The sequence below is a fragment of the Phoenix dactylifera genome, chromosome 10 (assembly GCF_009389715.1).
Source record: "Phoenix dactylifera cultivar Barhee BC4 chromosome 10, palm_55x_up_171113_PBpolish2nd_filt_p, whole genome shotgun sequence".
Classification (NCBI taxonomy): Eukaryota; Viridiplantae; Streptophyta; class Magnoliopsida; order Arecales; family Arecaceae; genus Phoenix; species Phoenix dactylifera.
This window is the reverse complement of record NC_052401.1, coordinates 14399-29063: the sequence shown is the minus strand read 5'-3', so window position 1 is coordinate 29063 and position 14665 is coordinate 14399.

The window sequence follows — 14665 nt, the reverse complement described above, 5'->3', positions numbered from 1 at the left end:
CCAAATAATGAAGGGAGATCCTCCGAAGCTCTTCACCCGGATCCACGCCTTCCTCCCGCTTCCAATCCGGCGTTCATGAAGCTTCCGCCCGTGATCCAGCTCCTTCCGTCCGACTACAAGCGTGATCCCAGCTCTCTTCCGATTCAAAATTCCCAGCAATCCCGTCCGCACTCATCTTCCGCATCCGCAATCAGCTCGTGATCCATCCATTCTCCTACGGATTCATGTCCTTCCACGATCTGCCCTCTCGTATCATGCCCCGGAATCTCAGCTGCCCGTGATCCATTCTGCCATTCCGGATGAAGCATCCCGGATGATCCTCTCCACGCAATCAATCCATCATTGGCCACGAAGGGGATAGGCGATCTATAAAAGGAGGCTCTCGGTTGGGAGAAGGGAGGGGGAGGAGGCCATCGGCTGGGAGAAGAAAGCTCGATTTTGGGGAAGAGAAGAAAGCTCGGTTTGGGAGAGAAGAAAGAAAGAAAAAAGAAAAAAAACAGAGTATGCTCTGTTTTAAAGAAAAGAGGAATAAAAAATTAGAGGGAGGGGCGAGGCAGTGTTGTTTTTAGTTTTAGTTTTATTAAAATAATTAATTGAGAGTTTTATTTTGGTGGAGAGTTTTACTTTTAAGATTTTTTTTATGCTGCAATTTTAATTTCTACTCTTTTATTCTGTTCTGCAGATTCTGTAATTTTTCTTCTCATGCAATATATTTAATTTTCTTTTATGCAATTTATGTTCCAGGCTTCAATCTTCTTAGCTTCCATCTATTTTCTATGCCAAAGCTTTTCTTTGATTAGTTAAATATATAAATACTTTTCGAATCTAAGTACCTGTCTTTTAATTAATTTCAAATAGAAGACATTCTCTGGTAGACCAGAGAATCATTCAACCTTCTCGAAGTAATGTTTTTTTTATCATTGTTCAAAAATCGGCCTTGAATCCGAGCGAACGTTTTGATTTTTATGCAACTCCAATCGCCTCCCTGTGGATCGACCTCTTACAACCACTATTCTTCGAGTAGAAAAAGTAGGAGTATAATTAAATTAAACTTTATTTGTTGGGTTCTAATAACGATCTGTTTAGCTTATTTTTAGGTAAACAGAAAAACGACAAAATGTATGTAGAGCAACCTTCTGGTTTTGAAAGTCATGAATTTTCTAATCATGTGTTTAGATTACACAAGGCACTATACAGATTAAAATAAGCACCTAGGGCTTGGTATGACCGACTAAGCAAATTTCTGTTAAATAATGATTTTAGTAGAGGAAACGTAGATAAAACACTTTTTCTTAAGAGAAAAGACAAAAATCTACTAGTGGTACAAATATATGTAGATGACATTATATTCGGTGCCACTAATGATAGTCTTTGTAAAGAGTTTGCTGAATTAATGCAAGGAGAGTTCGAGATGAGTATGATGGAAAAACTTAATTTTTTTTTCGGATTACAAATCAAGCAAACTAAAGAAGGAATTTTCATTCATCAAACTAAGTATACAAAGGAAATACTAAAGAAGTTTGGAAATGAAAACCACAAGAAAATAGGCACTCCAATGAACCTCACCAGTAAGCTAGATAAAGATGAGAAAGGGAAAAGTATATATATGAAACTCTATAGAGGCTTAATTGGATCCTTGCTTTACCTTATTGCTAGTAGGCCTGACATAGTGTTTAGTGTAGGAATATGTGCTAGATACCAGTCAGACCCTAAGGAATCACATCTAAGTGCTGTCAAAAGAATTCTTAGATATCTAAGAGGAACTACAAACATAGGATATGGTACTTTAGAGATTCTTGCCTTGATTTGCTTGCATATTCTGATGCGGATTTTGCTGAATGCAAATTAGATAGGAAGAGCACCAGTGGGACATGTCAATTCTTAGAAAATAATTTAGTATCATGGTTTAGCAAAAAGTAGAATTCAGTAGCATTGTCAACGGCTGAGGCTGAATACATCGCTGTCGGAAGTTGTCGTGCCCCAGTACTATGGCTCAAGCAACAACTAGAGGACTATGGAATCAAACTTGACAAAATTTCTATAAAATGTGATAACACTAGTGCCATCAATCTCACTAAAAATTTGGTTCAGCACTCTAAGGCAAAGCACATTGAAATTAGGTATCACTTAATTAGAGATCATGTGCAAAATGGGAATGTATGTATTGAGCATATGTGTACCGAGAAATAATTAGCTGATATATTTATAAAACCTCTAAGTGAAGATAGATTCTGCATGCTTAGAAGAGAATTAGGCATATGTGATCCCTTTGATTAAAAAAAAGGAAAAGTTGTTCCATGATACGCTCCTCCTATTTTGTAAATCTCATGAAACATTGATAAAATTGTTATTTTATAGATTCCTTACACATATATCAATGTCCCATGAAGATTTGGTAATGATCAGAAAGAAGGAAGAATAAGAAAAATATTTTTTTTTGGAGCCTGAACCGGGGCCGACCCGAGCCTAGAGTGGGGTCGACCCCTCCTTGAGTCAACCCAAGCAAAACTTGGGGTCGACCCAACGGCGGGACCCTCTTTTTTAAAGGGCAGCCGAAAGTATTTTTAGGGTATCACTGTTCCTTGTACCCTCTCTCAAACCAAATTTCTTCCTCTCGAATACCCTCCAATCACTTCCAAACAGTGGAAGATTACTCCCCCAAGCCGTTAGATCAAGATCTAAGAAAGGATTTGGTGAAAATGCGACCCAAGCGAGCCGGGAGAGTATCACGTCCAACTGTTGTGGAGGGGCATCCTAGAGAGTCTTCTACAATGTTGGGTTGTGGAGCCTGATCCATTCCCTTTTTCAAGACCCCTATGTGCACTATGGTGGTGGAGGATCAAGGGAAGACAAGCCGGAAAGAGTTCGAAAAGATTCAGAGTTGAATCAGCAAAGAAAAAATTTCAGCAAGGTCCGGAGTCGACTCCAGCAGACTTGGAGTCGACTCTGGCATGCAGGCAGACTTGGCACAGTCTTGGAGTCGACTCCAGATCCATAGGAGTCGACTCCCCAGTGTTGGAGTCGACTCGAGAACTCCAGGAGTCGACTCCCACAGGCAGACAGAGAGGCATTTTCTGTGGACTGTGGCCGAGTCGACTCGCAGAAGTGTTGGAGTCGACTCGAGAACTCCAGGAGTCGACTCCCACAGGCAGACAGAGAGGCTTTTTCTGTGGACTGTGGCCGAGTCGACTCGCAGAATTGCGGGAGTTGACTCGAGCACGATTTTCACGCGAGGCTGAGTTATGAACCGGGTTCAAGCCAAGGTTTTTTAAGCCCTAATCAAAGTAAGAGTTTGGGAGGTATATATAGACTTCTTGAGGGACACGAGAGGCGTGTGGCAACCTTGAGAAACCCTAGAACTCATCAACGAGAAGTTTCCAAAAGGAGATCCTTTGTGTGCATCAGGAAGACGACGCGTTGCTCGTCTTGAGAGAGATTGTTTTGCTGTAAGAAAGAGAGTTTGTTCTCTTCTCTTGAATCTCTGTAACTTTCTTTGATTATATAGTGAAGTATTGATCTGTGCGGCTGTGGACGTAGGAGCAAGGGACTCCGAACCACATAAACTTAGGTGTCTTGTGCGTTTGTTTTTTATTGTTTCTTGCCGTGTTCTTCTTTCTCCTACTATTTCTTATATTCCGCAATCGTAGGGTTGATTCCCTAACAACTGGTATCAGAGCCATCTGGTTCAAAGGAAAAAGTGGGAGTAATGGCGGCTGAAGAAGGCAAGGTTAAGATTGACAGATTTGACGGCAAAGACTTTGGCTTCTGGAAGATGCAGATTGAAGATTATTTATATCAGAAGAAACTTCATCTACCTCTTGAAGGTATGAAACCGATAGATATGTCACAGGCCGACTGGGATTTAATGGATCGTCAGGCTTTGGGAGTTGTTCGCTTGACATTGGCTCGAAACGTTGCGTTCAACGTTTTGGAAGAGAAGACAACAGCAGGTTTGCTGAAAGCACTGTCGAATATGTATGAAAAACCCTCGGCCTCCAACAAGGGTACCTGATGCGCCGTTTATTCAATCTGAAGATGAGTGAAGGTTCCTCTGTTACTGATCACATCAATGAGTTCAATCTGATTACGAGCTAGTTGAGTTCGGTGGAAATCAGTTTTGAAGATGAAGTTCGTGCCCTAATTCTTCTATCCTCCTTGCCAGAAAGTTGGGGTGCAACGGTGACAGCTGTAAGTAGTTCCTGCGGCTCAAACAAACTGAAGTTTGAGGAGGTCCGAAATCTGATACTCAGTGAAGATATCAGAAGGAGGGAGTCTGGTGTGAAATCTGGTTCGATTCTGAACACATCTGAAGGCAGAGGAAGAACTGTGCAACGCAGTGAAAATCGTGGCAGATCGAAGTCTAAGAGGAGGAGCAAGTCTAGATCGAAAGGCGATGGCTGCTGGCATTGTGGCAAGATGGGCCACACGAGGAAGAATTGTTGGCTTAGAAAGAAGAATCCAAGCAAGGGGCAGAACGAGGTGTCCGTGAATGCAACCACAGATGAAGCCAACGATGCTTTGATTCTCAGCGTGGACAGCCCTATGGAATCGTGGATACTAGACTCTGGAGCTTCGTTTCATTCTACCTCACGGAAGGAGTGTATGCTAAACTACACTGCAGGAGACTTCGGAAAGGTTTATCTCGCTGATGATGAGCCTTTAGATATTGTGGGGACAGGTGAAGTTCATATCAGGATGATGAATCAGTCAGTGTGGAAACTGAAGAATGTGAGGCATATCCCAGGCTTGAAGAGAAACTTGATTTCTGTTGGGCAGCTTGACAGCGAAGGGTATGTTACTACCTTCGTAGGTGGTTCATGGAAAATCACCAAAGGAGCTATGGTGATAGCACGTGGGAACAAGTTGGGGACTCTCTACATGACCAATGACACCAAGGATACAGTGGCATTAACAGAAACAGGTGCAGATAGTTGTCTTTGGCATCGCAGACTTGGACATATGAGTGAGAAAGGTATGAAGATGATGGTGAAGAAGAACAAGCTAGCAGATCTGAAAACTGTTGATGTAGGTCTCTGTGAAGACTGCATATTTGGGAAGCAGAAAAAGGTTAGTTTCTCAAAGGGTGGAAGAACACCGAAGACAGAAAAGCTAGAGCTTGTACACACAGATGTGTGGGGGCCTTCACCGGTTGCATCTCTTGGAGGCTCACACTATTATGTCACGTTCATTAACGACTCTACCAGAAAGGTTTGGATTTATTTCATGAAGCACAAATCAGAGGTATTTGTCACCTTCAAAAAGTGGAAAAGTCTGGTGGAGAATGAATCTGGTGCAAAGATAAAACGACTAAGGTCTGACAATGGCGGTGAGTATGATAGTAGTGAGTTCAAGGAATTCTGCGCAGTGAATGGAATCCGAATGGAGAAGACAATACCGAGCACACCGCAGCAAAATGGGGTGGCTGAGCGAATGAACAGAACCCTGAATGAGAGAGCCAATAGTATGAGGATCCATGCTGGTTTGCCCAAGATGTTTTGGGCTGAGGCAGTCAACACCGCAGCGTATCTAATAAACAGAGGCCCGTCGGTTCCCCTAGATTGCAAATTGCCTGAAGAAGAGTGGACAGGAAAAATAGTAAATTTGTCACACTTGAGGGTCTTTGGGTGTATCTCCTTTGTGCACATTAATGCAGAGAAAAGGGACAAGCTAGATGCAAAGTCCAGAAAGTGTTTCTTCATTGGATATGGTACAGATGATTTTGGTTACAAGTTTTGGGATGTGCAGAACCAGAAGGTCATCAGAAGCAAGGATGTGATATTCAATGAGCGAGTTCTCTATAAGGACAAGAATACTTCAGATCTTGAGAGTGCAGGAGAGCAAAGCAAGGAAAAACAGCAAGTTGAACTGCAAGAGATTACAGAAGAAGATGTTGCCAAAAGTTTTCAGAAAAATCCTGAAAATTCAGAAACTGTTGTGGCACAACCTCAACCAAGTATACCACAGCTGAGAAGATCTACAAGAATCTCGAGACAACCGGATAGATATTCATCCTCTTTACATTATCTGCTATTGACAGATGGAGGTGAACCCGAGTGTTATGAAGAAGCCATGGAAAGTGAAGATTCGGTGAAGTGGGAGTTAGCCATGAAGGACGAGATGAAGTCCTTGGATAGAAATCAAACTTGGGAACTCAGTTCACTACCAGAAGGCAAGAAGGCTTTACAGAACAAGTGGGTCTACAAAGTTAAAGAGGAACATGATGGCAGCAAAAGGTACAAAGCAAGGTTGGTTGTGAAAGGCTTCCAACAGAAGGAAGGTATCGACTACACTGAGATTTCTCTCCGGTAGTCAAATATTCAACAATCAGAGTGATTCTGAGTATTGTGGCAGCAGAAAATCTATATTTGGAGCAGTTGGATGTTACGACTGCATTTCTCCATGGAGAGATTGATGAAGACATCTACATGCAGCAACCTATCGGCTTTGCAGTCCCTAGCAAGGAGAACCTTGTATGCAAGCTGAAGAGAAGTTTGTATGGTTTGAAACAGGCCTCGAGGTTGTGGTACAAAAAGTTCGATGGATTCATGATCAACAATGGTTTTGTAAGATGTCAAGAAGATCATTGCTGTTATCTTAAGGTACTTGATGGCAGTTTTATCATCTTACTTTTGTATGTTGACGACATGTTGATAGCCGGATCGAACCTACAAGAGATTGAAAGATGGAAGAAAGAGCTATCAAGGAAGTTTGCAATGAAAGACATGGGTGCAGCAAAACAGATGCTTGGGCTGAGGATTGAAAGGGATAAGGTGGCTGGAACACTGAAGCTTTCTCAAGCTAACTACATTGATAAGGTGTTGAATAGATTCAATATGACAGATGCAGATTCTGTGAAGACACCTTTAGCGAGCCATTTCAAACTTTCAAAAGAGCAATCACCCAAGGATGATGAGGAGCTGAAGAAGATGTCAAGGGTACCATATGCTTCAGCTGTAGGCAGCTTGATGTATGCTATGATATGCACGAGACCCGACATTGCACATGCAGTGGGAGCTGTGAGCAGATACATGGCCAATCCGGGTAGACAACATTGGGAGGCTGTCAAGTGGATCCTAAGATATTTGAAAGGTACCAGAAATGTAGGCTTGTGTTATAGAAAAGGCAGTCAAACACTACAAGGTTTTGTGGATGCAGACCTGGGAGGTGATACTGACACTAGAAGAAGCACCACAGGGTATGTTTATACCATAGGCGGAACAACAGTGAGCTGGTTCTCACAATTGCAAAAGATCGTTGCTCTTTCGACAACAGAGGCAGAATATGTTGCCATTACAGAAGCCAGTAAGGAGATGATTTGGCTGCAGAGCCTTCTGAAAGAGCTGGGCAGAGAACATAACTGTAGTATACTATTCTGCGACAGTCAGAGTGCTATTCACTTAGGTAAGAACCCAATGTTTCATGCGAGAACGAAGCACATACAACTGAGATATCACTTCATCAGGAAGTTGCTAGAAGATGGCAGTTTGTTACTTGAGAAGATTCAAGGAGCAAAGAATTCAGCTGATATGTTGACTAAGACAGTCACTACAGAGAAATTGAGGCTATGCATGGCCTCAATTGGCCTCCAAAGCTAGTTGAATGGAGGTGCCGCACAGAGAATACAGATCAAGATATAGAAGTTTGTTTATTTTTCAGATAGATGCACAATTGGATGTATCAGTCTCCAAGTGGGAGAGTTGTTGGGTTGTGGAGCCTGATCCATTCCCTTTTTCAAGACCCCTATGTGCACTATGGTGGTGGAGGATCAAGGAAAGACAAGCCGGAAAGAGTTCGAAAAGATTCAGAGTTGAATCAGCAAAGAAAAAATTTCAGCAAGGTCCGGAGTCGACTCCAGCAGACTTGGAGTCGACTCTGGCACGCAGGCAGACTTGGCACAGTCTTGGAGTCGACTCCAGATCCATAGGAGTCGACTCCCCAGTGTTGGAGTCGACTCGAGAACTCCAGGAGTCGACTCCTACAGGCAGACAGAGAGGCATTTTCTGTGGACTGTGGCCGAGTCGACTCGCAGAAGTGTTGGAGTCGACTCGAGAACTCCAGGAGTCGACTCCCACAGGCAGACAGAGAGGCTTTTTCTGTGGACTGTGGCCGAGTCGACTCGCAGAATTGCGGGAGTCGACTCGAGCACGATTTTCACGCGAGGCTGAGTTATGAACCGGGTTCAAGCCAAGGTTTTTTAAGCCCTAATCAAAGTAAGAGTTTGGGAGGTATATATAGACTTCTTGAGGGACACGAGAGGCGTGTGGCAACCTTGAGAAACCCTAGAACTCAACAACGAGAAGTTTCCAAAAGGAGATCCTTTGTGTGCATCAGGAAGACGACGCGTTGCTCGTCTTGAGAGAGATTGTTTTGCTGTAAGAAAGAGAGTTTGTTCTCTTCTCTTGAATCTCTGTAACTTTCTTTGATTATATAGTGAAGTATTGATCTGTGCGGCTGTGGACGTAGGAGCAAGGGACTTCGAACCACATAAACTTGGGTGTCTTGTGCGTTTGTTTTTTATTGTTTCTTGCCGTGTTCTTCTTTCTCCTACTATTTCTTATATTCCGCAATCGTAGGGTTGATTCCCTAACACTACAATGCCTCCACAAGGTGAGACACGTGCAGAGCCTCCTCCACCTCCTTCCCTTTCAGTTCAACTTGCTAAGTATGCGGGGAGACCGGTTACCACAGGTAGAAGGATTAATTCCAAATTTTTGGATCAAGAAGGGTTTCGGTTGGGTGGTTAGATCTGAAGGCAAGGATGGGAGTATCTTTGCTCGCTAGATTTAAAGACCTACCCGAGTTTAGTTCATGAGTTCTATGCTTTTCTACGGGTTGGTCCGGGAGGACTTGTGTCTGAGGTTCGAGGAGTACAAGTTCGTGTTTCTGAGGAGAGTCTGAGTGAGTTGCTTCATCTCCCCTATGAGGGTGCCACACCAGACAAACCAGAGGATAAGATTAGAGCCCTACAGCTGATTTTGGAGAGAGACGATATCGATTACTCATATAACTTGATAGCTACCTCTTTATCAGCTGAGATGAGGTTGTTGCATAACTTCATAGGTCGGATATTGTTTCCGAAGAGCGGAAGATTTGACCACGTATTTGAGCACGATTTGGCCATTATGGAGCATGTTATTCAGGATATTCCCCTGAATCTTCCAGCCATGATGATCAGGCAGATGCGTGAGGCCGTATCCAGATCGAGAGTCTCCTTGCTATATGGTATGGTACTCACCTTGATATTCAGTCATCGTGATATATGTGTAGAGGGAGAGATATCCAGGGATCTGTTATTTACCGACACCTATACTGCACGATCCCTTGTGCGCATGGGTTATGAGAAGGTAAACGGTCAGTGGGTGCATAGAGGTGCAGGGGCACATTTACCAGAGCCTGATGCACCAGTGCCTGGAGACTTCATTCCTGAGCCTGAGGTACCTGTTGACCATCCTTCGGCACATGCAGAGGCAGGACCCTCATCATCCACACCTACGGGATATACAGAGGAATATTGGAGTAGGATGACTGAACTTGTATCAGCTCAGGTGAGGGGCCTCTCCGATAGCATGATGAGTAGGATGGACAGTATGACAGCTGAGATCAGAGAATTATCTGTTCATATGACAGGTCTCACAGATCGGATGACAGCTTTAGAGAGAGTTTTATGGTCCTCCGAGAGCTCGAGCAGCTGAGTCAGAGGTCTCGGCATAGAGCCAGCCAGCTCATAGGACTCACAGACCCTCACAGTCATATCAGCCCAGACCTCCTCTCGCCACCTATACTAGAAGATCTAGAGCCAGATCCTAGCCCTTGGATGCCTCTAGGCCTACTGATATTACTGTAGGGACTCATCTAGATTAGTGCCTAGAGACACTCTAGTTATCTATGTATCTTGCTTTCTATTGTTTGAAAATGATGTTATCTTATTTGGCTCATTAGAACATTGTAATTTTGACTCTTATGAAATGCAATGTCTTATTATGTTTTATGATCTTTGTCTTTGAAATACTTTTCACCCATGTATTACATATTTTTTTGATGATGACAAAAAGGGGGAGAAGTGAGAAGAGAGAAGTTGCAATATAGGGGAGAAGCAAGAGAAGTTGAAATATATGCATCCTTAACCAAAGCTAAATTGGAAGAAAATATTTACTTAAGGGGGAGAGATATATAGAATCTCTAAATAAGAAAATTTGAAGTTTAATCAAAGATTCTAAATTAATGGCATATACGACATTTGCTTCGATACATAACTTGAAACTCTTGCATTGGTACAAATTCTTAAAAGTCTTATCTTCAATAAAACCCAAGAGTAAGGGGGAGCAAAACTAAACTTCAATTGGCATAAATTTGGATTAGAAAGGGGAAGCTTTTGGTTGGCACATCATACAACTTAGAAAATTATGAATTTTTAGCCTTTAAAGCATTTTCTAAACTTTAAACCATAATTCATATATTAATGCCAACTTAAGGATACTCAATATTTTGTAATCATTAAAAAGGGGGAGATTGAGGATGATAATGTTATTTCGATGATTAACACAACAATTGAGGGAATATTAAATTAACAATACAGTTTAACTTGATACATCACTAAGGATACATTCACGATACATTGAGAAAATGAGATCAAGATGACTCTCAATGATTAACAACGAGTTAAAATATGTAGTAGAAAATGATAGAGAGCTTTTAAATCTATTTTGGCAAAGTTTCAAGTCAAGTATACTTTTAAGGATAAAACTATAATTTTCATTGTTAAGGGTATGAAGCTCTATCGTGTCATGTACTCAAAATTATTTGAAATATGCTTTATTGATCCTATGAACTAGTCTAACATTAAGATGTAGGTGGCACAGAGTAGGAGTCGACCCCAGAAGAGGTGGATTTGACCCTGGCACGTTTTGGAACGATGTGGCACTTACTTGCAAAAATGGCATAAATGAACAGTAACTGGTGCCGACCCCAAGTATCCTTGAGCCGACCAAAAAGAACCATGAGCCGACCCCAACTTGCAACCTCAAAGAAAACAACTCTCTGAAATTTGTTGAGAGGGCTGACCCCAAGTTTCCTTGAGCCGACCCCAGGTGGAGCCGACCCTAGGAAGACTTGAGTCGACCCCAGTGGAGCCGACCCCAAGAGAATATGAGCCGACCCTAGGATGAGTGTTCAAAAACCATGTCTCTGGAATCCCTGAGAGGGCCGACCCCAATGGAGCTTGAGTCGACCCCACAGTAGCACGGGTCGACCCCAAGAAAGCATGAGTCGACCCCAGTGAAAACAGATAGAAAAATAAGGTTTTGTGGTTCCTGAGAAGGCCGACCCCACAGTAGTAGGGGCCGACCCCACTATAGCAGGGGTCGACCCCGGAAAAGTTTGAGTCGACCCCAAGGCTGATGAACAGTAACTTGAGCCGACCCCAGAAAAGCTTGGGTAGACCCCAGCATGGGTGACAGCATAACGGCTAGTTCCACAGAAGTACTTTTTAAGCTCCCAACGGCTAGAAACAGCTAGTTTTTAAAATCAAACAGTTGGGAAGTGACCAATAGAGGTTGAAAAGTATTTAAGAGACACTATTCATCAGAGGAAACTATCTTTTGCAAAAAATCAATAGAGTGTTCAAGAGAAAGCAAGCCTAAGTGTTCTTCATCAAGTTGCTTCATTCAAGTCCCAGAAAGAAGGTGGTTGAGCAATCTAAAAGTGCATTCAACAACTCCACCAACCTCTTGTGAAGTGAAGTAACCTGAGCAAAGAAGAGAAAATCATCCTCAAAGCGATAACTATTTCTCATCTCTTCTTTTAGTGCATATTTGTTATATTTGCTCATTTAGGAGTTACAAACTTCTTCCTTTTAAATTTCTTGTAAGGTTTGTTGGTGAGCCCGTAAAACCAACGATGTAGGTTGTTGGTGAGCCCGCAAAACCAACGTAGGTTATTGGTAATCCCGAAAAACTAAAGAGTAAAGGTTTTTGGATTGTGAACCCGGAAAACAATCCAACTGTAATCCGCGGGATTATAGTGAATTCCCAAGGGGATGCTTAGGGAGTGGACGTAGGTGCCTAGGAGAGCACCGAACCACTATATTTCTTATGTGTTTGTATTGTGTGCCTTTCTAATTTCACTACATGCACTTAATTAATATTAGCTAAATTACCCATTCATCTATCAATTTGATCAAGGGATTAAAAATTTAGAAAATCCAATTCACCCTCCCCTTTTGGCTTGTCACCTAGGGCAACAGATGCCCTGCGGCATCAACGGAGAGCCGAGGAAGAGCACCCTGGTCCGCAGGATTCTACAAGTACGCTCCTGATCTGAATGGGGGGCATCTACAAAGTCATCCTTTGAGCTCGGCTCGAGATGCCTTGCGGCATCAACGGGGAGCTGAGGAAGAGCACCCCCGTCCGCAGGATTCTACAAGTACGCTCTTGATCTGAGTGGAGGGCATCTATAAAGTCATCCTTTGAGTTCGACTTGGGATGCCCTGCGGCGTCAACGGGGAGCTAAGGAAGAGCACCCCCGTCCGTAGGATTCTACAAGTACGCCCCTGATCTGAGCAGGGGGCATCTACAAAGTCATCCATTGAGCTCGGATCGGGATGCCTTGCGGCGTCAACGGAGAGCCGAGGAAGAGCACCCTCGTCCGCAAGACTCTCGGATAGATGTTTATCCCCGAGCTTATTATTCCCGAGGTAGCTTCGGGTGGATTTCTAAGTCTCGAGTTGGCCTCGGCCCTCGGGTGGATTTCTACTCTCGGATAGATGTTTATCCCCGAGCCTATTATTTCTGAGTTGGCTTCTGCTCCTCGGGTGGATTTCTAAGTCTCGAGTCGGTCTCAGCCCTCGAGTAGATGTCTACTCTCGGGTAGATGTTTATCCCCGAGCCTATTATTTCCGAGTTTGCTTCGACCCCTTGGGTGGATTTCTAAATCTCGAGTCGGCCTCGGCCCTCGAGTGGATTTCTACTCTCGGGTAGATGTTTATCCCCGAACCTATTATTTCCGAGTTGGCTTCAGCCCTCGGATGGATTTTTAAGTCTCGAGTTGGCCTTGGCCCTCGAGCGAATTTTTAAGTCTCGAGTTGGCCTCGGCCCTCGAGCAGATTTCTGCTCTCAGGTGGATACTTATCCCCGAACTCGCCTATGCTCCTGAGTTAACAAGAGCCCTCGGGCAGGCTTCTATCCTTAAGCTAATCTATGGTTGTTTGTCTTTTATTCTTCGATTTCGCTCTCTTGGGCAAGGCTCCAAAGCGGTCCGCATTGTTGAATGAAGAGCTACGAGCTCGCCTTACATAAGACTTATTTTTAAGTTGGGAGAGTACTGAACCCGAAGATTTCTACAAGTACTAAATGCAACCCCTGCATATGAAATGAGCCCAGATTTGGGTTACAGAATTCAGATCTTGATGTCCAAGCATGGAGCGGAAACAAACTCAAATACTGATTGAAAGAGAAGAGATTTTATTGATAGTAGAGGCCGAGAGCCGAATACAAGGGTGCCCAACCTTGTGGTTGGAAGAATTACAAAGGGCCTGAACAACCAATCTTACAAAAACAAAAGTAACAAAATCAATCGACGTGGACTATCTCTGCATTGGTATTAGCTACGGCCTCTAACTTGGTTATGACCTTGGGAGTGCCGTCTCCGCCAGCTTCGACAGCTTCAGCTCCAACGCCAGCATCGGAATGGCTCTAGATTCCATCCCATCGGCATCTTCGGGAGCAATCTTCGGCTTGACTTCGACAGTGGCCTCCGCAGCGTCCTCATCCGCCTCGGCAGCCCCATCCAGGTTTGGTTCAAGACTGCTAAGGTCGACTCCAGGGCAGAACTGTTGAACTTGAAGACGACAATTATCGAAACCTTGGACCACAGCAGCAGCAGCCCCTTCCGCCAATTCAGCAAAGTACTCCCCCGACTGACGAAACTTCTCGATGGCCTCACGGGCGGATGATTCCACCAGGCCCTCGAGTCGCCCGACCTTTAGCTCCCGCTCTTCCGCCTCGCCCTGAAGGTAGATCAAAGCGGCTTCAAGCTCGGAGATACGACTTGCAGAGGAGGAGCGAGCCCGGGAATGCTCGAACTCCATAGCTTGGATCTGAGCCAGCTTATCCTTTATTACGACCTAGGAAGCACATACCATCTTCTTGGTCTTCCAAAGCCGCTGTGCAGCATCAGCAGCTTTCTTTTCGGCCTCATACCACTGCTGCTCAATGGTGGTTGTCCGATTTTCGGCCTCCTGCTGACGCTGCGCAGCAGACGCCACTCGGGCTTCGGCCTCTTGTCCTCGAAGCTCAGCACGCTCCGTCCTCAGCCTGAGCGTTTTCAGCTCCTCCCAGTCGGCGAGTATGCTAGACATCAACACGTCGACCATGTGAAGAGACTGGCATAGAAAGAGAGGAGTGTCAGCAAAAACTGAACATCCACCAAAGAAATAAATAAGGGATGGAGGGGTGGTATTACTTACCTGCACGCTCGCCGAGTAAACATGATGGAAGAGGTCGCCAAGGTCCTCCTCCATCAATGCACGGTCGCACGGGAGCATTATGTTGCGCACCAGCTCGCGAGCGACCTCTTCGGATCCGAGGGCCGAATCACCCTTAGGTGTGCACCGTGGTTGCTCCCTGCCGGACTCGGAAAACGCCGGCTCGATTCTCGCTAGGGCCGGAAC